Source organism: Talpa europaea (genome assembly GCF_964194135.1).
Source record: "Talpa europaea genome assembly, chromosome: 14".
NCBI classification, from domain to species: domain Eukaryota; kingdom Metazoa; phylum Chordata; class Mammalia; order Eulipotyphla; family Talpidae; genus Talpa; species Talpa europaea.
The window spans coordinates 55,431,829-55,455,026 of record NC_140082.1 but is presented as its reverse complement, the minus strand read 5'-3'; the positions used below and the strand labels follow the sequence as shown (position 1 = coordinate 55,455,026).

The 23,198-nt window shown below is 39.4% G+C and overlaps 1 pseudogene across 1 annotated transcript; it reads left to right on the top strand.

Annotated features, from left to right (window-relative positions):
• The first annotated feature begins 12,417 nt into the window (after positions 1 to 12,417).
• On the top strand, positions 12,418 to 17,268 carry LOC311184183 (patched domain-containing protein 3-like; annotated as a pseudogene). Its single transcript has 3 exons — positions 12,418 to 12,555; positions 14,942 to 15,129; positions 16,643 to 17,268. The product of its transcript is annotated as a patched domain-containing protein 3-like (transcript).
• Positions 17,269 to 23,198: the final 5,930 nt, after the last annotated feature.

Below are 23,198 nucleotides of genomic sequence, written 5' to 3'. Positions count from 1 at the left end.
TAATGAACGCTGATGCAAAAATCCTCAACAATCTCCTTGCCAACAGAATCCAACAATGCATCAAAGGGACAGTACACCACGATCAAGTGGGATTCATCCCAGGGGCACAAGGATGGTTCAACATACGAAAATCAGTAAGTGTAATCCAACACAACAACAAAAAGAAAAATAAAAAACATATGATCATATCAATAGATGCTGAGAAAGCATTGGACAAGTCCAACATCCATTTATGAGGAAGGCCCTTGAAGTTCTCGGGATAGAAGGAACATACCTTAACTTGATAAAAGCCATATGCAATAAACCCACTGCCAATATTATTCTCAATGGCGAAAAGCTGAAGGCCTTTCCTCTAAGATCAGGGATAAGACAAGGATGTCCTCTCTCACCACTGCTCTTCAATATAATACTGGAGGTCCTAGCCAGGGCAATAAGACAAGAGAAAGACATACAAGGATTCCAAATAGGCAAGGAAGAAGTCAAACCATCACTATTTGCAGAAAATATGATAATATACATAGAGAACCCTAAAAACTCCTCAGAAAAACTTCTCAAAGTAATCAATCAGTTCAGTAGAGTAGCAGGATACAAAATCAACACGCAAAAATTAGTAGCCTTCCTATACACAAACAATCAATCAGAAGAAGAAGAAATCAAGAAAACCATCCCTTTTATAATTGAAACCAAAAAAAATCAAATATTTGGGAATACACCTGACAAAAGAGGTGAGAGACCTATACAAAGAAAATTATAAAACACTGTTAAAAGAAATTGAAGACGACACAAATAAATGGAAAGACATCCCCTGCTCATGGATTGGAAGAATCAACATTATTAAAATGGCCATCCTCCCAAAAGCAATATACATATTCACTGCTATTCCAATAAAAATCTCAATGACATTCTTCAAAGAAATAGAACAAATACTGATGAAATTCATATGGAACCACTAAAAACCATGGATAGCCAAAGCCCTACTGATGAAAACAAAGGAAAAAGGAGGTATCACACTTCCAAACTTCAAGCTATACTACAAAGTCATAATAATTAAAACAGTTTGGTATTGAAACAAAAACAGACACCCAGACCAATGGAACTGAATAGAGAGCCCAAAAGTAAAACCACACTTATATGGACAACTAATCTTTGACAAAGGAGCAAAGACTATGCAGTGGAACACAGACCGTTTGCAGCGCTATACCTCCACATGCAAAAAAAAAATGAAACTAGACCACTACCTCTCACCGTGCACAAAAATCAACTCAAAATGGATAAAAGAACTGGACATAAGACCTGAAACCGTAAAATACATAGATGGAAAGATAGGTAAAACACTACAAGACATACATCTCAGAAACTTCTTTATTTTTTTATGATTTTTTTATATTTTATTTTTATATTCCCCATACAATTGCAGCCCCTTATTTTGAGCCCAATCCCTCCGCTCCCCGCCCCCATCCCCCATAGAGTGTCTCTGGTTTATAGTTTATTGTTGATTTTGATTTTCACTTTCTTACACTTATTCTTTTTCCTGGTCCCTTATTTAAGTTTTCTAGATTCCTGCTATGAGTGAGACCATCCGGTATTTTTCTTTTTCTTTCTGGCTTATTTCGCTGAGCATGATCCCTTCCAGCTCCATCCATGTTGCAGCAAATTGCATGTGTTTATCTTTTTTGAATGCTGAGTAATATTCCATGGTGTATATGTACCACATCTTCTTGATCCAGTCATCTATTTTTGGGCATTTGGGTTGTTTCCAAAGCTTAGCTATTGTAAACAGTGCTGCTAAAAACACCCAAAGCAGTGATAGTGAAGGCAAAGATATACACCTGGGATTACATCAAACTGAAAAGCTTCTGCACAGCAAAAGAGACATTAACCAAAACAGAGAGACATCCCACTGATTGGGAAAATATCTTTGCACTCCATCCAACTGATAAGGGACTGATCACAATAATATACAAGGAACTCACATGGTTCAACAAAAACAAAATAAACAATCCAGTCAAGAAATAGGCAGAAGAAATCAAAAGACATTTCTCCAAAGAGGAAATGCAAATGGCCAACAGGCATATGGAAAAATGTCCAACATCGCTGATAATCAGGGAAATGCAAATCAAAGCCACACTGAGGTACCACCTTACACCAGTAAGAATGGCACATATCAAAAAAAACAAGCAACAGCAAATGTTGGCAAGGATGTGGTGAAAAAGGAACTCTTCTACATTGCTGGTGGGAGTGCAAACTGGTCCAATCATTGTGGAAAGCCGTCTGGAGGTTCCTCAGTCTACTAAAAATGGAGCTACCATATGATCTGGCAATTCCACTCCTAGGGATCTACCCAAAGGACACAAAAACAGTGATTCAAAAGAGCACCTGTATGCCTATGTATATTGCAACACTATTTACAATAGGTAAAACCTGGAAACAACCCAAATGCCCAGAAATAGATGACTGGATCAGGGAGAGGTGGTATATATACATGATGGAATATTACTCAGCAATCAAAAAGATAAACTCATGCCATTCGCAGCAATGTGGATGGAGCTAGAAGGAATTATCCTCAGTGAAATAAGCCAGAAGGAAAAAGAAAAATATTGAATGGCTTCACGTATAACAGGAATATAGGGGGACCAAATAAGACATCAGTGTAAAAAAATAATAACAACAGTACAAAACACAACAAGGCAAAAACAGACAATTATAAACCAGAGACATACTGCAGGGGAGGAGGAGGGAGAGGGGTGAGAGGGAGGGAGGGAGGAGCACAGGGGACTGTGGTGATGGTGCATGGGTGCCTTAGGGAAGTAAATTCTATGGGGACTCAATCTTAGGGGGTGAGGGGAAGCAAATATTGTCCAAAAATGTAAAAAAATGATAAATGTTAAAATAAAAAAATCTGAAAATAAATAAAGAGAATGCATCAGTAAATCTTCAACCTTCTCCTTTTTAGACTGTTGGAAGCGCCCAGTACCTTATGTAACCAGGTTTCTCTCACCCGTTGTTCTCAGTTGAAATTATCAGCTGAAACATTAATATAACGTGGAAGCCCTGGGCACTCAGAGGGCTAGAGCAAGAGGGCCTGTGAGAACCAGTGAGGCTGAGAACGAATGGAAACAAAGACCATGTGACCAGGAATACTGCACCATGGTGGCAAAGGACACATGCACTTGTGAAGTCAGCAGTAAAGCTGTGGGCGTGGCCCTGAGAGCCATTCCCCACAGGGTGTGAAGGACACGTGTGTGGGGAGCCCTGGACCCGAGGGGCCGGTGCCAATAATTTGACAAGTTTTCAACCGAAACTTCAAATCACATTAGGATAATGTCTTCTCTAATTTACATATTCCTGTACTTTAAAGAGTGTTTCCTTTTCTAATATTCATAGTTGTCTTTGTAAGTCATTCCCATTTTTTAATTATTTGAAATGGATGCTCAGATTGCCAACATAAATGCTAACTTTTCAGATAATGCTCCTCCTTGTCACACCAAGAATGGAGAACTCTCTCTCTGTCACTTCCTTAAGCCCCATAGGAAGATCAACAAGGTAGAAATTATGCTTAAAAGTCAGGTTGCTTACCTGATAGCTTGTTAGAGCTGAGTGAGAGCCCATGTTTCCATAGCTCTACCAGAATATGCATGCAGCTGGCTGTCCCAAAATAGGGTAGAAAATGTCAGTTGGAGTTTATAATAAACCAGACTGGATTCTTTCAAAGTTAAAGCTGATCCAGTTTACATAGTGGGGAAAAAAAGCTGCTCATGGAGCCTGTTTTTCCCAAGAAAAGTACAGTCATTATGGCATTACAATTGGTTTGAGCTTTCAGAAAGAGCCTTTGGAAATCAGGAAATCTATGACGTATGTAAGTGAACTCAGCAAGATGCTGTTGCGCTCAGCACCTGGCACGAAGCACTTCCTCACGCAGGACACGCCTGTCTCCACAGAGCCAGCCACCTCCTGGGAGCTCCCACAGCACATGCACAGCCCCTGGGGAGATGAAAGCTAATGAGAGTCAAGAATAAAGTCAACACCACATAGAAAGTTTTCTTCATCAGCACAGCTATGTGACCACTCACCAGGATGAATGAGCAGCCCCACTTTGAGTACAAAGAGTTTTGTACTAAGATTTCTGTCAAATGCCCTAATTTCAGGCTTCAGCGCCACAAGTGCATACAGTGAATTAAGGGAGATCCAGTCAAATCTCTTGGTAAAGAGAGAGAGGGAAAGAAGAAGGCAGAAATAATAGAGAGGCGGGGCCAGGGGTGGGGGGAGAGGGAGAAACATACAGAGATTGACTTTCCATCTGGAAGTTAACCCACCCACCCTAGAGTTCGCCCATGGAAATGAATGGCTCCAAGAAGCAGAATGCTGGAGAAACAATGGGTCAAGCATGCAGTTACCTCCATGAGCCTCTCCTCCTAAGTTGAAGATCTCGATACTTATGTCTAGTCTTTGCCGATAGTTATTAGACTCTGCATTTTCACTGCATTTATTTAGTAGAATATATCATCGCATCAGGAACATTGGCTTGGTGCCATGTCATAGCCCTGATATTTCCCTCAGAAGATGTATGGGCATGATTTATCACCTAGGACCTTTCAGGGATACCCACTTTTTTCTGTTGCATTTTAGTTGTAATTATTGGAGGGTGTAAGCCTGGCTTCTTCTTTCTGCTGCCACCTTGCTGGACTTCTACTCACAAATCCTTATTTACTGCAGTGATCGTGGTTTTATAGTCTGAGTCCATACTTAAGGGAAGATTCTAACCAAACCTTCCTAATCCTTGTAATCTTGAAAAAGTTTAAAACAGGAATGTGCTAAACTTTGAAAAATAAGAAATTGATGCCATCTTGTGGTTATGAAGTAATTTTTTTATCTTTTTTTATTAAAGAATCATTGTCAAAATCAGAACTACCTTAAACAATTTCCCCATGTTCCTGAACACTCAAAAGTCACTTTCTCTTTTAGAATATTGCTAATGCATAGATACTTTTTTCCGTGACAATCAGACTCGTTATTTCAACCAGGTAGTGCCAGTTTCCCGAAAAAAAATCATTTTTATGATTATACTTGATTTTTTTTTTAATCAGGCGGATCGTAATTCTGAATGCTAGGGTAATGCATTCATGGAAAAAGATTCTAAAACATTTTCCAGGCATTCACATGATAATCAACAAATGTCTTTGAGAGATGGTCCAAAGCACTGGAAACAGCAGTGACTTGATTTTTGAGTCTTTGAAAGTGTCGATTGACTTCCAGAAAGCATAGGGTTATAGGAAGGTTGTTCTTCTTCCAAGGAACTTATTGATCACAGAAATAAGATTGATCAATTCTTATTGATCAAGAAATAGCATGATCCAAGATGTCATACCAATTCCCACATTTTATAGACTAGACTGGAGGAATATGCCAAGAACTGCCTGATGAGTATTCTTATGAATGCAAAATGGAAACAAGGATTGGTGCCGTCCTTCCTCTGCATTGTACAGTCTGGGCAGGTCAATTCCTGATATTAAAGGGATTTCCCCACAAGTAATCATGTTTCAGTGACATGCACTTAAACTAGCAGATAGGGCCTCTTAGTCTAACATGATGTGGTATTTTTAGTTAAGCTTAGTAATGTACTTAATATTTACTAGGGATTATATACATAAATATGCATATATAAATTAATTTGCACTACTTATTAACAGGAAGGATGAAAATACTAGAGAACTTGAAGGATAAATGTGGAGTTGGCCACAGCAAAGTGAAAAGGAAAAAGAGAAAAAATGAGTTGAGGAGGGAGAGATAAAGACCAAAAAGGTATTACATAGGCACAGGCTTTGAGCGCCACAGGTGATGGCAGAAGGTTCAAGAGATCTACCTGACCTAATACCTCACCACATGAGGGCGCAGGAGGCACCACCAGTGGCGCAACAGTTGAGCACTGGGTTGCGAAGCTGCCTGCAGCTTCTACAGCGCCGGCTTGATCCCTGGCCACCGGGCAAGTGTCCCACATGGCGCACAGACCTCTCCTGCCACCCACTGCTCCCCTCAGCAGTGAACGTCTTCACTCGTCCTGCTCTGCTCTCCCCTCTGGCTCTGGTGAATTCTCTCACCCTCCCGAGCTTCTGACTTTACCCAGTGCTTGTATAAATAAACAACAACAACAACAACAAAACACATGTGCTGAGTGGGGTGAAAAAATAATCACAAAAGCCAGTATTTGCTGCATACTCACCACACGCTGGGTAGAATGTTATGATCTGATTGTACAGTATTTCATCTAATGCTCTTTGAGAAGAGAAAAAAAATAGGGGAACGTCCAGTACTTTAAAATTGGATCTCTAGATGGGGATTTTTCATAGATTTTTTCCCCCCTTCAACTATAAATATCTAGATACACTTTTTAACCTGTGTGGCATTCTTCTCAGCAATACCTTTCATGATGCCCATTCATTGACTAAACAAGTATGCCAGGCATTTATTTATTTTTTTGAGAGGCTGAAACATTAAGAAACAAAATGCTATGTAGACACAGATTCTTGATGTCACTCTAAAAAGTGAGTTGTCAACTAAAAAAATGGCTGAAATCAGGATTATATCTTCTGTGCTGAAGCTAGAAACAGGACAACTCTTATACTCCAAACCTTGCAGCAAATTAAATGCAGGAATGGAAAAGTGACTTCCTTTCTAGAGATGAGCATGCAAAAATAACAGCAGTGGTGGGGGGAACCTCGAAGACCCTACTTAACTGTAGGCAGTTCAAGGGCCAGAAAATACCTTGTTTTGTGCTGAAGATTGTGAAATTATGTGTTTTTTTCATAGGTCATGGATTAAAAATGATGCTAGTTAAGTGTCAATGAACTATTTTTACTCTTTGAATATGAAATGTACAAATCTCCAGGGTGATGGTGGCAGTGGTGCCTCCTGCACCCTCATGTGGTGAGGTATTAGGTCAGGTAGAACTCTTGAACCTTCTGCCATCACCTGTTTAACCTCTTAGTGCATTTCATAACCTCCCAATGCAGGTAACTCAACTTATGTGACCTGACATAATTAATAATCAATAAAATACAAACTAGACACACACATAGAAATACTATACACATTTTCATGACACAAAAATATTTTAATATTCCTTTTGATTTAATTTTAATATTCCTTTAATAAAATGTAAGAAACAATTACAGTGTTATGTAAACAGCCCAGGGGAAGAATTTTCATTATTTAGCATTCAGATCATATAATTTTTCTTCAAAATCTGTACATATTCTTGTGATGTTTTCCAAAGCAGATCTTGATTTGAACATCAGTAGATCCTAGAGGAGAAGCTCGATAGGATACAGACTCAAATTCAGCAGCAGCTAGAAAAAAGAAAACAAGCCCAAAGAATGATATATTTTTAATATTTTATTTTATATAATTCTTACATCATTTTTCATCTTTGTACAATGTATGCATTTTCATTTGGGTTATATTCCCCATACAATTGCAGCCCCCCCCCCTTATTTTGATCCTAGTCCTTCCTCTCCACTCCTCCCAAAGTGTGTCTCTGGTTTATAGTTGCTTGTTGATTTTTTTTATTATTATATCTTTTTTTATTTTTTTATTTTTTAAATAATAAATTTTATTTTTATATTCCCCACACAATTGCAACCAAACATTTCTGACCCCAATCCCTCCCCTCCCGCCCCCCACCCCCAAAAAAGCATCTCTGGTTCATAGATTTTTGTTGATTTTGATTTTCACTTTCTTATAGTTATTCATTTTCCTGGTCCCTTATTTAAGTTTTCTTGATTCCTGCTATGAGTGAGACCATCCGGTATTTTTCTTTTTCTTTCTGGCTTATTTCACTGAGCATGATCCCTTCCAGCTCCATCCATGTTGCTGCAAATTGCATGTGTTTATCTTTTATGAATGCTGAGGAATATTCCATGGTGCATATGTACCACATCTTCTTGATCCAGTCATCTATTTTTGGGCATTTGGGTTGTTTCCAAAGCTTAGCTATTGTAAATAGTGCTGCTATAAACATAGGGGTGCAGGTGTTCTTTGGAATTGATGTTTCTGTGTCCTTTGGGTAAATACCTAGGAGTGGAATTTCTGGATCATATGGAAGCTCTATGTTTAGTAGGTCCAGAAATCTCCACACAGCTCTCCATAGTGGTTGGACCAGTTTGCACTCCCACCAACAGTGCAAAAGAGTTCCTTTTTCTCCACATCCTCACCAACATTTGTTGTTGCTAGTTTTTTTAGTATGTGCCATTCTCACTGGTGTAAGATGGCATCTCATTGTAGTTTTGATTTGCATTTCCCTGATGACAAGTGATGTTGAATATTTTTTCATATGCCTGTTGGCCATTTGCATTTCCTCTTCAGAGAAGTTTCTTTTTAGCTCTTCTGCCCATTTTTTGACTGGATTATTTTCTTTGTTGTTGTTGAGTCTCATCAGCTCTTTGCAGATTTTTGTGATCAGTCCTTTATCATTAGTGTTGTGTGCAAAAAGGTTCTCCCAGTTGGTGGGGTTTCTCTTTGTTTTGGTTATTGTCTCTTTTGCTGTGCAGAAGCTCTTTAATTTGATGTAGTCCCAGCTGTTGATTTTTGCCTTCACTATCACTGCTTTGGGTAATGTGTCTGTAAAGATGTCTTTGATGTGAATATCACGTAGTGTTTCGCCTATATTTCCTTCTATGTATTTTATGGTTTCAGGTCTTATGTCTAGTTCTTTAATCCATTTTGAGTTGATTTTTGTATATGGTGTGAGGTAGTGGTCAAGCTTCATTCTTTTGCATGTAGCAACCCAGTTTTCCCAGCACCATTTATTGAACAAACTTTCTTTGCTCCAATGCATAGTCTTTGCTCCTTTGTCAAAGATTAGTTGATCATAAATCTGTGGGTTTATTTCTGGATTTTCTATTCGATTCCTTTGGTCTGTATGTCTGTTCTTGTTCCAATACCATGCAGTTTTGATGATTATGGCTTTATAGTATAGTTTGAAGTCTGGGAGTGTGATGCCTCCATTCCCTTCTTTTTTTTCATGAGAGCTTTGGCTATTCGGGGTTTTTGGTGATTCCATATGAATTTCATCAATAATTGTTCTATTTCTTTGAAGAATGACATTGAAATTTTGATTAGAACAGCATTGACTCTGTATATTTCTTTTGGTAGGATGGCCATTTTAATAATGTTTATTCTTCCAATCCATGAGCAGAGGATGTTTTTCCATTTCTTTGTGTCTTCTTCTATTTCTTTTAACAGTGCTTTATAGTTTTCTTTGTATAGGTCCTTTACCTCTTTTGTTAGATTTATTCCCAAATATTTGATTTATTTTTGTTTCAATAATAAAAGGGATGTTTTTTTTTTATTTCTTCTTCAGATTTATTGTTTGTGTATAGGAAGGCTACTGACTTTTGCGTGTTGATTTTGTATATTGCCACTTTACTGAACTGATTGATGAGTTGAATTAGTTTTTCTGTGGAATTTTTGGGGTTCTCTATGTATATTATCATATCATCTGCAAATAATGATAGTTTGACTTCTTCTTTTCCTATTTGGATTCCTTGTATGTCTTTCTCTTGTCTTATTGCTCTGGCTAAGACTTCCAGTATTATATTGAAAAGCATTGGTGAGAGTGGACATCCTTGTCTTGTTCCAGATCTTAATGGAATTGCTTTCAGCTTTTCGCCATTGAGAATGATACTGGCTGTTGGCTTGTCATAGATGGCCTTTATGATGTTGAGGTATGTTCCTTGCATCCCAAGAATTTCAAGGGCTTTTATCATGAATGGGTGTTGCACTTTGTCGAAAGCTTTCTGAGAATCTATTGGTATTATCATATGTTTTTTTATATTTCTTTTTGTTGATGTGTTGGATAACGTTGATTGATTTTCGGATGTTAAACCATCCTTGTGTCCCTGGAATGAATCCTACTTGGTCGTGGTGAATTATCTTATGGATACATTGTTGGATTCTGATAGCTAAAATTTTATTGAGGATTTTTGCATCAGTGTTCATTAGGGAATTGGCCTGTAGTTTTCCTTTTTTGTGTTGTCCTTGTTCGGTTTTGGAATTAGTGTAATGTTAGCTTCATAGAATGTGTTTGGTACTGTCCCTTCCTTCTCAATTTTTTGGAAGAGTTTGTGAAGGATAGGCACTAATTCGTCTCTGAATGTTTGGTAGAATTCATTTGTAAATCCATCAGGTCCTGGGCTTTTGTTTATGGGGAGGTTTTTGATTACCATTTTAATTTCGCTGCTTGTAATTGGTCTGTTTAGGTGTTCTATTTCTTCTTTATCTAGCTTTGGGTGATTGTAGAGTTGTAGGAATTTGACCATCTCCTCTAGATTGTTGAACTTGTTTCCATATAACTGTTCATAGGAGTTACTGATTATTCTTTTGATTTCTGCTGTGTCCGTTGTGATTTCTCCTTTTTCATTTATGATCCTGTTTATTCGTGCTTTCTCCCTTTTTTCCTTTGTGACCCTGGCTAGGGGTTTGTGTATTTTATTGATTTTTTCAAAGAACCAGCTCTTGGTTTCATTGATCTTTTGGATTATTTTTTTAATTTCAATTTCATTTATTTCTGCTTTGGTTTTTATTATTTCTTTTCTTCTACTGGTTTTGGGGGTTTTTTTGTTGTTCTTTTTCTAGATCTTTGAGCTTCGAGATTAGGTTGTTTCTTTGAGTTCTTTCTTGTTTCTTTATGTGAGCTTCTATTGCTATATATTTTCCTCTTATTACTGCTTTTGCTGCATCCCATACATTTAGGATATTGGTGTTCTCCTTGTCATTCAATTCAAAGAATTTTTTAATTTCTTCTTTGATATCCTCGTAAGTCCAGTGGTCTTCCAGTAGTGTGGTTATTAATTTCCATGAGGTAGGAAAGTTCCTTGCCTTCTTTTTATGGTTTATTTCTAGTTTGATGCCTTCATGGTCAGAAAAGATGGTTGGTATGATTTCAATCTTGGTGTATCTGTTGATGTTTGTCTTGTGCCCCAGTATGTGATCGATCCTGGAGAATGATCCGTGTGTGCTGGAGAAAAATGTGTACTCCATTTTTGGTGGGTTTAGTGTCCTATAGATGTCTGTCAAGCCCAAATGCTCTACGTCCTTTTTAGAGCTTTAGTTTCTTTACTTATTTTTTGTCTTGTTGATCTATCCATTTTTGATAGTGGTGTGTTGAATTCTCCCACTACTTATGTGTTTTCTCTGATGTGTTTTCAGAGAGGACAACAGTTGTCTGATATAGTTTGGTGCTCCTTCGTTTGGTGAGTATATGTTAATGAGTGTTATTGCTTCTTGAAGTATTGTCCCCTTGATCATAATGTAGTGACCATTGGGGTCTCTTTTTATTTTTTTGAGTTTGAAATCTGTTTTATCTGATATAAGTATAGCTGTTCCTGCTTTCTTTCTTTTTTGGTCCATTTGCTTGTAGGATTGTTTCCCATCCTTTAACTTTGAGTCTATTTTTATCTTTTGTAGCTAAATGTGTTTCCTGGAGACAGCAAAAGGTTGGGTTTTGTTTCTTAATCCAGGCTGCAACTCTGTGTCTTTTTATTGAAGAGTTTAGTCCATTGACATTTAGAGTTAATATTGATGTTAGCATCTGTATTTGCCATTGTGTTTGTCTTTCCTTTGATTTTATTTATTTATTCTTTTAACAACTTTTTTTTTTTTTGGCCTTCTTTCGCTGTTATTTGTCCCTCTGAGGTTCTGGATTTGGGATTCCTCATAGTAGTTTTTGGAGTGGGGGTTTAGTCGTAATGAAATTCCAGAGTTTCTGTTTGTCTGGGAAGGTCCTTATTCTTTTACAGTCTCTTAAAGGAGAAATAGATGTTGAATGTTGGTTTTCCATAAAGTCATGGTTGAAAGGAGGAGGGGGTGCTGGCCTGTTGCCTTCAGGGCCTGTGGACCTTTGGCTTCCCCGGGAGCAAGGCCGCCTCCATCCTGGCTGCATTCACTGTGTCCAGCCCGTGGTCATCGTCGGGGTCAAGGGCTCGCCTTCGTGTGTGCTCACACCTCTGTCTCCTGCCTTCAGTCTCTGCAAGCCTGTCGGGGCATCGCCCCTGGCCTTCAGTGCTTTGCTGGTGGCCTTCCGCCCGACCCCTGGGCGTCTGCCACCGACCTGCGCCCCGGCTCCACCCACTCCCAAAGACCACCAGCCCCTCCTGCCTGGGCCTCCTGCCTGCCAGCCCAGCTGACCACTGCCCCCCCTCCCCCGCCAGTGCACCTGCTTCTCTACCAGGGACCCCGCCGCCCCCAAACACGCGCTTGCCCACAGGCACACACAAATCCTCATGCGCACACACAACACACGCGCACATGCACACACACACACACACACAGGGCCAGCTCGGGGCGGGCGGCCGGCACAGCCCAGCACCCCGGGCCTTGAAGCTGGCGTGCAGCTCGCCACCCACCCTGCCTCCACAGGCTGGCATGGCTCGCCTCGGTACTCGGCCTCTGACAGCCCAGGCGTCGGCAGGCCTGCGTCCCCAACCCGGCCAGCGGCTCCACAGGGCCCGAATGGACACTGACCGCCGCAGCTACAAGTGGCCCCCTCCTCGCCAGCCTGCGGTCGCTTGCCCAGGGCACAGCCTGCCCCCAGCCAGCAGACACCAGCCCCCATAGCCCTGCTGGGGCCGACCCGGGCACCCGGGACCCCGGTGGGCACTGTGGGCGGGCGCCCAGACACCGGCGGGTGGGTGGTGCCGGCCAGGCTCCAGGAGAGAAGGCTGGTTCTGGCTGTACCACGGGGGGGCCATGGGTTTCACTTTTTTGGTTCTGGGGATGGCAGTGGGCCTTGGGTGCGCCTTTGGCTGGCCACTGAGTGGTTTGTGCTGTGTATTTCTTGAGCAAGCTTTGGGATTGGGTGACTATTTTTGGGAGTATCAGGAGTGGGTAGAGTGCTGTGGATTATGGCAGACTATAGGAAGGTGATGACAACAGCTAGGAAAACAACCCAACTGTTTCAAACACTGATGAATCTACCCATGTTGGGGTTTGCCTTACATTTGGGTAGAAAGCAGGATGATTGAATTTAAATGGGTAAATTAATCCTTGGAAACCTGGGCAGGGATGAAGGGGTGGGGGGCCACAAGCAGATGGTAAGACCTTCCCAAGAGAGTATGGCCAAATTGAACACCATTCTATGGCAAGTAGTAGTATATTGAGATTGTAGACTATTTCAAATTTGGCATTTTAGAAATGACAAAATTTATTATGCCAACTATTAAATCAATTTCTGATAAAATCTGGAAAATATTTCTCTTCTCAAACATAGTTTAACTGTACTTGTGTTTAATAGATAACATCGTTATCTTTTAGAAAGATGTGGCCTCCACCCCAAACATACAGTTTTTGAAGTGTAATCATGTCCAATTCAGCCCGACGCTGTCAAGTTATTAGAATATTCAGAAAATTAGCCATTTTGCTTCCAGGGATGCCTCAATTTGACTGACCATTGGAATCGTGTGAGGAAAATTTTAGACACAATGATTCTGCAGCTTCATTGTAAACCTACTGAATCAAGATCTGTTGATCTGGGGTCTTAGGAAATCTAAAGTTTGATCATTCTCCGATTATTTTGATAAACTGCTTCTATCAAGTTTCTTGTAGGGTTCTAGAATATCATCAGTCTCCTACAGTGTCCATTTTCATATCTTTCCTTCACTTACAATTATTAACAGTTGCTTTGAGAACATCAGCACAACTAGTCAAAGTAAAGTCACTGTAGCCAACAATTTACCTTCCTACCTCAGTGTCTAAAAAAATTACATAAAAATGAGAATCTTGTAAAAGGGATTGAGACTAAACATGTCCTGTGTAGCTCTCACTAACCTTTTTACATTTGAACTTCATCTGTGTTATGTACTTATCTTAAATATTTATAAATATTGTTTTCAAGAAGTATTGCAAAAGGAAAATATTCATCATGTTGAAATTTTTTGTAACCCAAGCGATTTAATTTTGCTCTGAAATTTGTGTGTGAGTGTTTGGACCCTAAATTAAACTCAAGGCACCAGCAGTTTGAGAAAAAGTGGAACACATCGATGGTGCAGAAACCTTTTAATAAAAAGAAAGTTTTGCTATGTGAATATGATCTGAAAAGTTATTTTCATCACATACTGTTTTAGAATCAGTAGCTCCATTTCCTTAGTTGTCTCTCCTAGTCTTCCAACTCAGTTTATTTTTCCTATAGAAGTCCAGAGAGACTTTTATCAATCATTTGTTTAAAACTGTTCACATAAAATTAAAACATAAAACCACAGGTGGCTGTCAATATTTTAAAATGTAATGTGGTTATTGTGGAGGAAAAGTACTGCATACATGCTTTCAAATGCTCTCTCTGTATTCCCATTTCTGGTGGTCCAACAGAGAAACAGAAAAGTCTTGTGTTGATCCAAAAACAGTACATTTCAAAACAATTTTTTTTTGCAATTAATAGCAACTTTTCTAGAACCCTCTTCATCAATAAAGGAGAATCTTGAAACCGTTTTAGCAGGATGCTTTCATGCATTTTATTAACCACATACTATCTCTGTTGTACAGGAACCCTTTAGGTTGCTGTTAATAGCTAGTTGGAATCAGGAAATGAGTGCAAAGATAATTGGATGTGGGTACTTTCTCAACTACAGCTGCCTGCCCTTTAGTGTTGTGTTCAATTCACACACAACTCCTTGAACACTAGTGTGGAATTAACCATCTGCTGTGCTCCAGTACATGTATGTGGTTCTGAAACACCATCAGGGAATTAGTGCTTGGCCAGCTGCATAAGAAGATAGTTAAGTTAAAGCACAAAATGCCAACTTTTATTTTCCCTCTTTGAATTGGTATAGTTGGTCTGGGATAGTGCATGGGAATTAAAGGTCTCCAGGAGACAGATGTAGAATGATTGCAGGAGAGATTTCAGAACAGGTCCAAATCAAGAATGTCATGAATTGATGGAATTTGAGTATGGAAGCTGCTGCTAAAAATTCATCATTTTTCCCTCCCTATTTACAGGTTTAGCTGTATACGAAACAAAATGTTTATTGCAGTAGTTGGAGTGATTTCTGTTGCCTTGGCAGTGGTGAGTGGCTTTGGCCTCATGTTATTCGTGGGGGTGCCATTTGTGACAATAGTTGTACATGCACCATTTCTAATACTAGATGAATAACGCACATGTTAGGCTACACTATGAGTATTGGGGAGAAAGTAGATAACAGAATGAGTTTATGATAGATTAAGTAAAAGAACTGTGCTTAGATGACTACAGATCCAAAATAAGATGTGAAAAATGAAGACAAACATTAAATTGTGTTTTCAGAACTGGAAAAAATAAGGACCCCAAATGCAAAAGTAAAGACAATGACATGAGCAGGAAGTTCTCTCTCTCTCTCTCTGTCACACACACACACATGCACAATCCTGAAAAGGTAAAATACAAGTCACTGGAAATGTAAGGGGGGCAAATATATGACATCTCACCCAAGGGATGCAAATTAAACCAAAACTGAGATGCCTTGTTTTCTTATTAAATTAGTAAGTATTGCGAGACTGAAACTTTTGGGGTGGTTGTGTGTAATGAACACTGTCTTCTACTGCTTGGAGAAGACTGTCAATTGACTCATACTTTTCTTAGTCCAATATTTGTATCAAATCAAAAGGCTTAAAAGGGGATTCAAGGTTCCTGTCTTTCACCTCTCCATTCTACTTCTAGCAATTTGTCCTAATAATTGAAAACAATGCTCCAAAAATTAGAGAAAGTATGTTCATTTCTGTGTGATTGAGAATTGAAAACCATCTCCCCTGTCCACAGGAGATTGGTGAATTCAAACATAGGAAACCTCTATATTCCCACCAAGAAACAGACTAGACGGAAAACTAGTGTGCGTGTGCCTGTAAATGATGTTGTGCCTCTCAAGTCATACTGCAATGATAGACTGATGCTGTGGTGGTCAGATAGGTTCAGTAACAGAACGTTGGCTGGAAGTGTTTCTGCATTTCTGTGAAATGCCTTATGAGAGAAAATGGTCTCTCAAGTAATTGAGTGGAATCAGAAACAGATTGCTAATCCTGCTTGAACTAACACGCATCCACCAGGTTTCCTGATCTCAACACTGAGGCACCATAATTGGAGAGGAGGAGTATACTGTGCTGTGTGGAAATAATAGGAATCCGTGCAAAGCACAAGCTCATTACAGAGGGAGGAGTGTGCTCTGTTGTGGACACAGAGACAACCAAGGAAAGTGTTACCTAAGCACAGACTGTGCAAGATAAATAAAATCTGAAGGGACAAAGAATAAGACCTTAAGGGACAAAGGATCATTTCACTTAGATGTGGAATATAGGGAAACTAGACAAAGGGTCAGACAAAGACAAACTTTCAAAGCAAATCTTGAAAGCTGTCCTAGAGCTGAGACAGCCAGGAAGCAGGGGGAGGGCGGGGTGGCAAGAGGGACAGGGAGGAAAGCACAAGGACTCTGGTGGAGGACCACAGGTGTGCTGGTGCTGGGAGAGCGAAAGTGGCCACACCTGAGGGGAGAAATCCTAGACTGTCAAAAACTCAACAAGGATGTAAAACAATGTTGCTTCATTCAAAAGAGAAAAAGGGGGAAACCTTTTGAATTGTGCTATTTACACTTTCATGGATATGAATATACATTAAGATATTTTTTAACAGGTGTTGCATTGATGACATGCTTATCATGATTTCTGCCTGGCAGAAGACCAACATCATGGACAGCGTACAACAGCGAATGTCTGACGTCTACTCCCACGTGGCGGTGTCCATCACCATCACCACTCTCACAAATGTCCGGGCATGCTTTACAGGGGTGATGACCTCCTTTAAGTCCGTGCAGTACTTTTGCATTTACACGGGAACAACCTTGCTCTTCTGTTATTTTTATAACATCACCTGTTTTGGAGCCTCTATGGCCCTAGATGGTAGGAGAGAAGTGGCCTGACTGTGCTTGTTGCAAAAGTCAGAGGGTCACCCGGACCAAAATTTTTCCTCGCTGATAATGTGCTGCTGCTCCCATTTGGTTCTATTTGAACTGATGAAGAATCGAGCATCCATCCAATCAACTTGTTCTTTAGAGATTATTTTGGCCCCTTTCTCACAAACACTAAGTCCAAGTTGTGATAGTGGTTTTATACCTTCTGTACATTGCATTCAGTATATATGGCTGTTTCCAAGAGCAGGAAGGTTTAGACCTTCGGCATTTGGCAAGTGACGATTCTTATATCACACCCTATTTTAACATCCATGAAGAGGATTTTTCAGATTATGGTCCCATAGTGTAGGTTATCATGACTGAAGCAGTTGGCTACCGGGATAAAGACACTAGGCAAACATTGGGCAAATGTCTGACCACTTTTGAAAACAGTGACTATGTCATTCAAAATCTAACTCAGTTTTGGTTACAAGCATATATACAGTATATGGAAGACAACATCTTAGCTGTAAATGGCAGAGATAGTTTTATAAACAACATTCCTGGTTTTTTTAGTGCATATTCCAATTTTTACATATGATATTAATATTTCATTATCACATGAGATTACTTCTTCCCGGGCCTTCATACAGACCACGGGTGTTTCTTCTTCGTGCAGTAAGAAGAACATGTTATTCCAATAACGAAGTATAGCCAAAAGGTGTGAGATCCCCCTAATGGTGTATAACCTAGCATTTATCTATTTTGATCAATATTCTGCTATCTTAGAAAACACTATTGGAAGTGTCATCGTTGCATCCATAGCTATGTTCATTGTTTCTTTATTGTTAATTCCCGACTCATTGTGATCCTTTTGGGTCACTCTTTCTATTGGGTCTGTGATTGTAGGAATAACAGGTTTCATGGGATTCTGGCATGTAAACCTTGATCCGTATCCATGATGAATCTTGTGATTTGTATAGGGTTTTCTTTTGATTTTTGTGCACATATTTCTTATGCATTTGTTTCCAGTTCTAAACCCTCAGCAAACCAAAAAGCAATTGAGGCATTGTTTTTGCTAGGTTACGCAGACCTCTCCTGTCTCACCCGCTGCTCCCCTCAGCAGTGTGTTTTGGTAGTCTGCCTGTTCTGCTCTCCCCTCTGTCTCTGGTAAATCCTCTCATCCTTCCGTGCATCTGGTCTGTACCATGGTTCTTGTATAAATAAATAAACCTGAAAAAAAAAAAAGAATTAACCACTGAAGCCATCAGGTGCTGGACTTTTGTTTTTTGGTAGGAGTTTGATTGCTGATTCAATGGCCTTGCTAGTAATTGATCTGTTTGGAATTTCTTTATCAGTTAAATTTGATACCTAAATGGGACTTAAATGATAATGGATATATGTTTTATTTATAGATAAACAGATACAGATAATAAAAATAAGTATTAACTAATGCTGTAAAGAAAGGAAGTGATATTCCTGGTAATTGTAGGTTTAAAACTATTTTACTTTTTATTTTTTTACCAATAGAGAATAATAATTCTATCTCTCTTATTATATAGATAATTGAAAAGGATAAATTCTTTCTTTGAAAAGGAAACGGTTTTGAGACTTCTCAAGTTCAAGATGTTCTCAAAGGGCATCTGACTGCTAAGGGTCTCATTCTCCTCACTCTGCATGGATGATGCCCTAAACATACTCTTCCTGTCCAGATCATCAATAGAGGCAAGTCAGGGATTGGCAATGATGTCACCCACCAGGAGGAGCCACTAAAACCACGTCCTCCGTTAGCCATTATAAACCCAGTAGGAAGAACAGATTCAAAGAATGCCCTCCATTAGAAGAAGGAGGTGGGTTACAGATGGGTGGTTGACAACACTTCTGCCCTTTCTTTTTTTTTTTTTTTTTTGGTGAGAATATATATATATACATATATTTTAATTTAGACATCATTGTTCATTTTTAAACAATATTTGCTCCCCCCTTTCAGGTGTAGTCCCCATAGAATTTCCTTCACCAATTATGCTCAGTGAAATAAGCCAGAAGGAAAAAGAAAAATATAGGATGGTTTCACTTATAGCAGGGATATAGGGGAACCAAATAAGACATCAGTGTAAGAAAAATAACAGCAGTACAAAACCCAAAAAAGAAACATACAACTATTAATCAGAGACATCCTGCAGGGAAGGAGGAAGGACAGGGAGCAGAGGGAAGGAGGGAGGAGCACATGGGACTGGGGTGAGGGTGCACTTGCTTTTTTAACAGCTGTACTAATCGGCCTTTGTCCTGGTTTTACATTCCCAGTGTTAAAAGTACACAATTCATTTACTTCACAATTTGTTTTAAAGCACTTGCATTGTGGCAAACACTCTTCCTGGCTTTTAGCATAAAGCAATGAAGAAAGTGAACAGCAGTCTCTGCCCCTGGGCTGAGGAAGAAACACTCAAGGCAGATACTCAAATGCACATGTTAGGAAGTGATACCTGTCCAGGAGAAACCTGCCAATCACCGTGGAACCCAGCAAGGTCTTGTGAGCCCTCCGCACCACACAGGGAGCTGCATGCTTGTGCACAGGCTTATGGGAAGGGGGCTGCAATGTGTAAGGGACTGAGAAACGTGTGTTGTATGTATGTGTGTTAACATGCAGTGACTTGCAATTTGAAAAAGTGGGTAAAAAGAAGTACAAAAAAGTGGGTAAAAAGAAGTGAATATTTTAAAGTAAATCTTTTTCACCCATGAGAATTTATCAGAGACCTTCTAATATATATTCCCAGTACAAGTTCATTAGGTGCTCATTTTTACATTAAAAAATGCAAAGGCAAAGAACAGTACACATTGATTAAATAGTCTCTTGTCTAAGCAGCAGTAGTTTTCCACATTGAACTCAGATTTTCAGTGTGGCATTGAATATGTTTTAAACTTTCTGTGTGCACTGAAATCTCAGTTATCATTCTTTCCCTTTCAAACACGGAGGAAACACAGAGATGTGTGCTTAGGAATCACAGAGATGTGAAGTGCCCTATCATACTGTTTATGGTCCATTGTCTATATAGTGTGGTTTCTCCACCAGTACCTTTGGTGACCTGCTGTATCTCTTATAACACCTGTGTAAAGCCTCCCAGCATGTCAAAAATGTACTCTTTACTGTCACATTGTGTCATAATTGTACATGTGGCTTTGAAGCAATGAGTATTCTCCTAGCTTACGGTTATTTCTAAATCACGGTTTTAAGAATTTATCAGTGAATGCAGGTGGATAATGTTGGGATGTTGTAATAGTTCTTTCATTACACTTTATATTGGATAACAGGAGGTTTACATGGTTTCTTCTTTCATGGTAGGCTTACGGACACAGGGAAGAAGACAACCCAATGTGGTTCAGCGTCTTTACCAGAATCTGCGTTTGTAGCCAGTACGAAGCCTGTTGTGATTCCAGTGAATGTAGTCGGCGGGAGACATGAACCAGATAAAAATGGCACAAGGTAAAAACAACTCTTCCTTTAAGGTTCAAGGACAATGAGCTGTGATTGCTTTTGTCAGTCCAAGCAAAAAAAAAAGTCTCTATTATAGGCAAACAGTGCTGAAAGTTGAACGATGTAGATCATTGTGTTTTTGTCACTTCATCCTGGGAGTGTAGTTTTCCAAGCCTGTGTGGGCTTTAGGGGATATGTTCACAATTCATCGGGTGAATGCTGCGCTTGACACCCACCACTAATGCCTCATAATGCTGTATGACGGACATTAGGCCCCATCCCTATTTCATTCTCCTCCCAACCCCTTGTGCTTCAGTTGTTTATTCTGCATTTTTTTTTCAGATTTCTAGTTCTTTATATTAGTGACTGTGAAGGAGACCTAGTGCAATAAATACTTTAATATCTATCCATCATCAATTCATAAATTCAGTAAATAAATTCAGGTCAATAAAAGGAAACACACTCAATATATGATCATAGGGTTGTTTTTTTTTTATTTTCAATATAACTGCAAGTTGTTAACCATTTTGTTTCACAAGCAAGTGATTCGAAAAGAAGTAGACTATTACAGAAATACCAGATAATCATGGTAATGTATTTGCAACTATTCAAACAAGAGGAACTGTGTCTCACCATTATATCCCATGAGCTCTTGAAGGCTTACAGTACTGCGTATTCCGATTCTCTCCTGTTTTCACTCTTCAACTTTCAACAATAAGGGTCCCACTCATACATGGTCCAAACTTGCTTTCTAAAGGCTACAAGGATTTTTCACTCTATGATAACAACACATATCTCTTTAGACCCATGGGCAATGTCTGCCTCGATGGCAATCATTCTCCCACCACATAATGTTTTCATTTGAATGTAGGCTCGGTTCATTTCAGTGGGAGAGCTCACTTACCAGGTTTCTCCCTCCCATTTCTCGTTTTTTGACCTCAGTCTATTTTTCCTGTTTCTTATCAAAGCCCATTACCTATGGACAAATTGAGGTTTCCCAGGATCTTTGGTCCCATGACTTTTCCCTCCTTGAATTTGATAGATGCCCAAAGTTTCATGTACGCTGCCAGACTTTCCTTAATTCCTGACATGTGTTCACTGCACCTGCTCTGGGTCCTCTCTCCGTGTATTTGGCACTGGATCACTGAGATCAGAAAGACATCTTTTGTTTTTGTCTATGGGTGATGCCATTTTAAGTTTCGTGGAAGAGAGACTGATGAGGTACATCTTATGTCCATATGACCCTGCTATCACTGCAAGATACCTGTAGTGAATATTTAAACGTAAATCTTTTTCACCCATGAGAATTTATAAGAGACCTTCTAATATATATTCCCAGTACAAGTTTAATTAGGTGCTCATTTTTACATTAAAAAATACAAAGGCTAAAGAACATTACCCATTGAATAATTAGTCCCTTGTCTAAGCAGCAGTAGTTTTCCACAGTGAACTCAGATTTTCAGAGTGGCATTGAATATGTCTTAAAATTTCTGGGGGCACTGAACTCTCAGTTATTGTTCTTTCCCTTTCAAACACAGAGGAATCACAGAGATGTGTGCTTAGGAAACACAGAGATGTGATGTGCCAATCATACTGTTTACGATCCATCGTCTATGTAGAGTGGTGTCTCCAACGGTGCCTTTGGTGACCAGCTCTATTTCTTTTTTCTTTTTTTTTTGTTTTTATTTTTTATTTTTTTAACATAATAAATTTAATTTTTATATTCCCCCATACAATTGCAACAACCCCATTCTGACCCCAGTCCCTCCCCTCCCGCCCCCCACCACCCAAAAAGTGTCTCTGGTTCATAGTTTTTTGTGGATTTTGATTTTCACTTTCTTATAGTGATTCATTTTCCTGGTCCCTTATTTAAGTTTTCTAGATTCCTGCTATGAGTGAGACCATCCGGTATTTTTCTTTTTCTTTTTGGCTTATTTCGCTGAGCATGATCCCTTCCAGCGCCATCCATGTTGCTGCAAATTGCATGTGTTTATCTTTTTTGAATGCTGAGTAATATTCCATGGTATATATGTACCACATCTTCTTGATACAGTCATCTATTTTTGGGCTTTTGGGTTGCTTCCAAAGATTAGCTATTGTAAATAGTGCTGCTATAAACATAGGGGTGCAGGTGTTCTTTGGAATTGATGTGTCTGTGTCCTTTGGGTAAATACCTAGGAGTAGAATTTCTGGATCATATGGAAGCTCTATGTTTAGTAGGTCCAGAAATCTCCACACAGCTATCCATAGTGGTTGGACCAGTTTGCACTCCCACCAACAGTGTAGAAGAGTTCTTTTTTCTTCACAACCTCGCCAACATTTGTTGTTGCTAGTTTTTTTAATATGTGCCATTCTCACTGGTGTAAGATGGTATCTCATGGTAGTTTTGATTTGCATTTCCCTGATTACAAGTGTTGTTGAACATTTTTTCATATGTCTGTTATCAAAAAATGGCCAGAAAAGCTAAAACAAAACTTCTCTGAAGAGGAAATGCAAATGGCCAACAGCTCTATTTCTTATGCCACCTGTGTGAAGCCTCCCAGCATGTCAGAAATGTACTCTTTACTATCATATTGTGTCATAATTGTACATGTGGCTTTGAAGCAAGGAGTATTCTCCTTGCTTATGGTTATTTCTTCATCACAGTTTTAAGAATATATCAGTGAATGCAGGTGGATAATGTTGGGATGTTGTAATAGTTCTTTCATTACACTTTATCTCAGAAAATCGAGGTTTACATGGTTTCTTCTTTCAAAGTAGGCTTACGGACACAGGGAAGAAGACCACCCAAAGTGGTTCAGCGTCTTTACCAAAATCTGCGTTTGTAG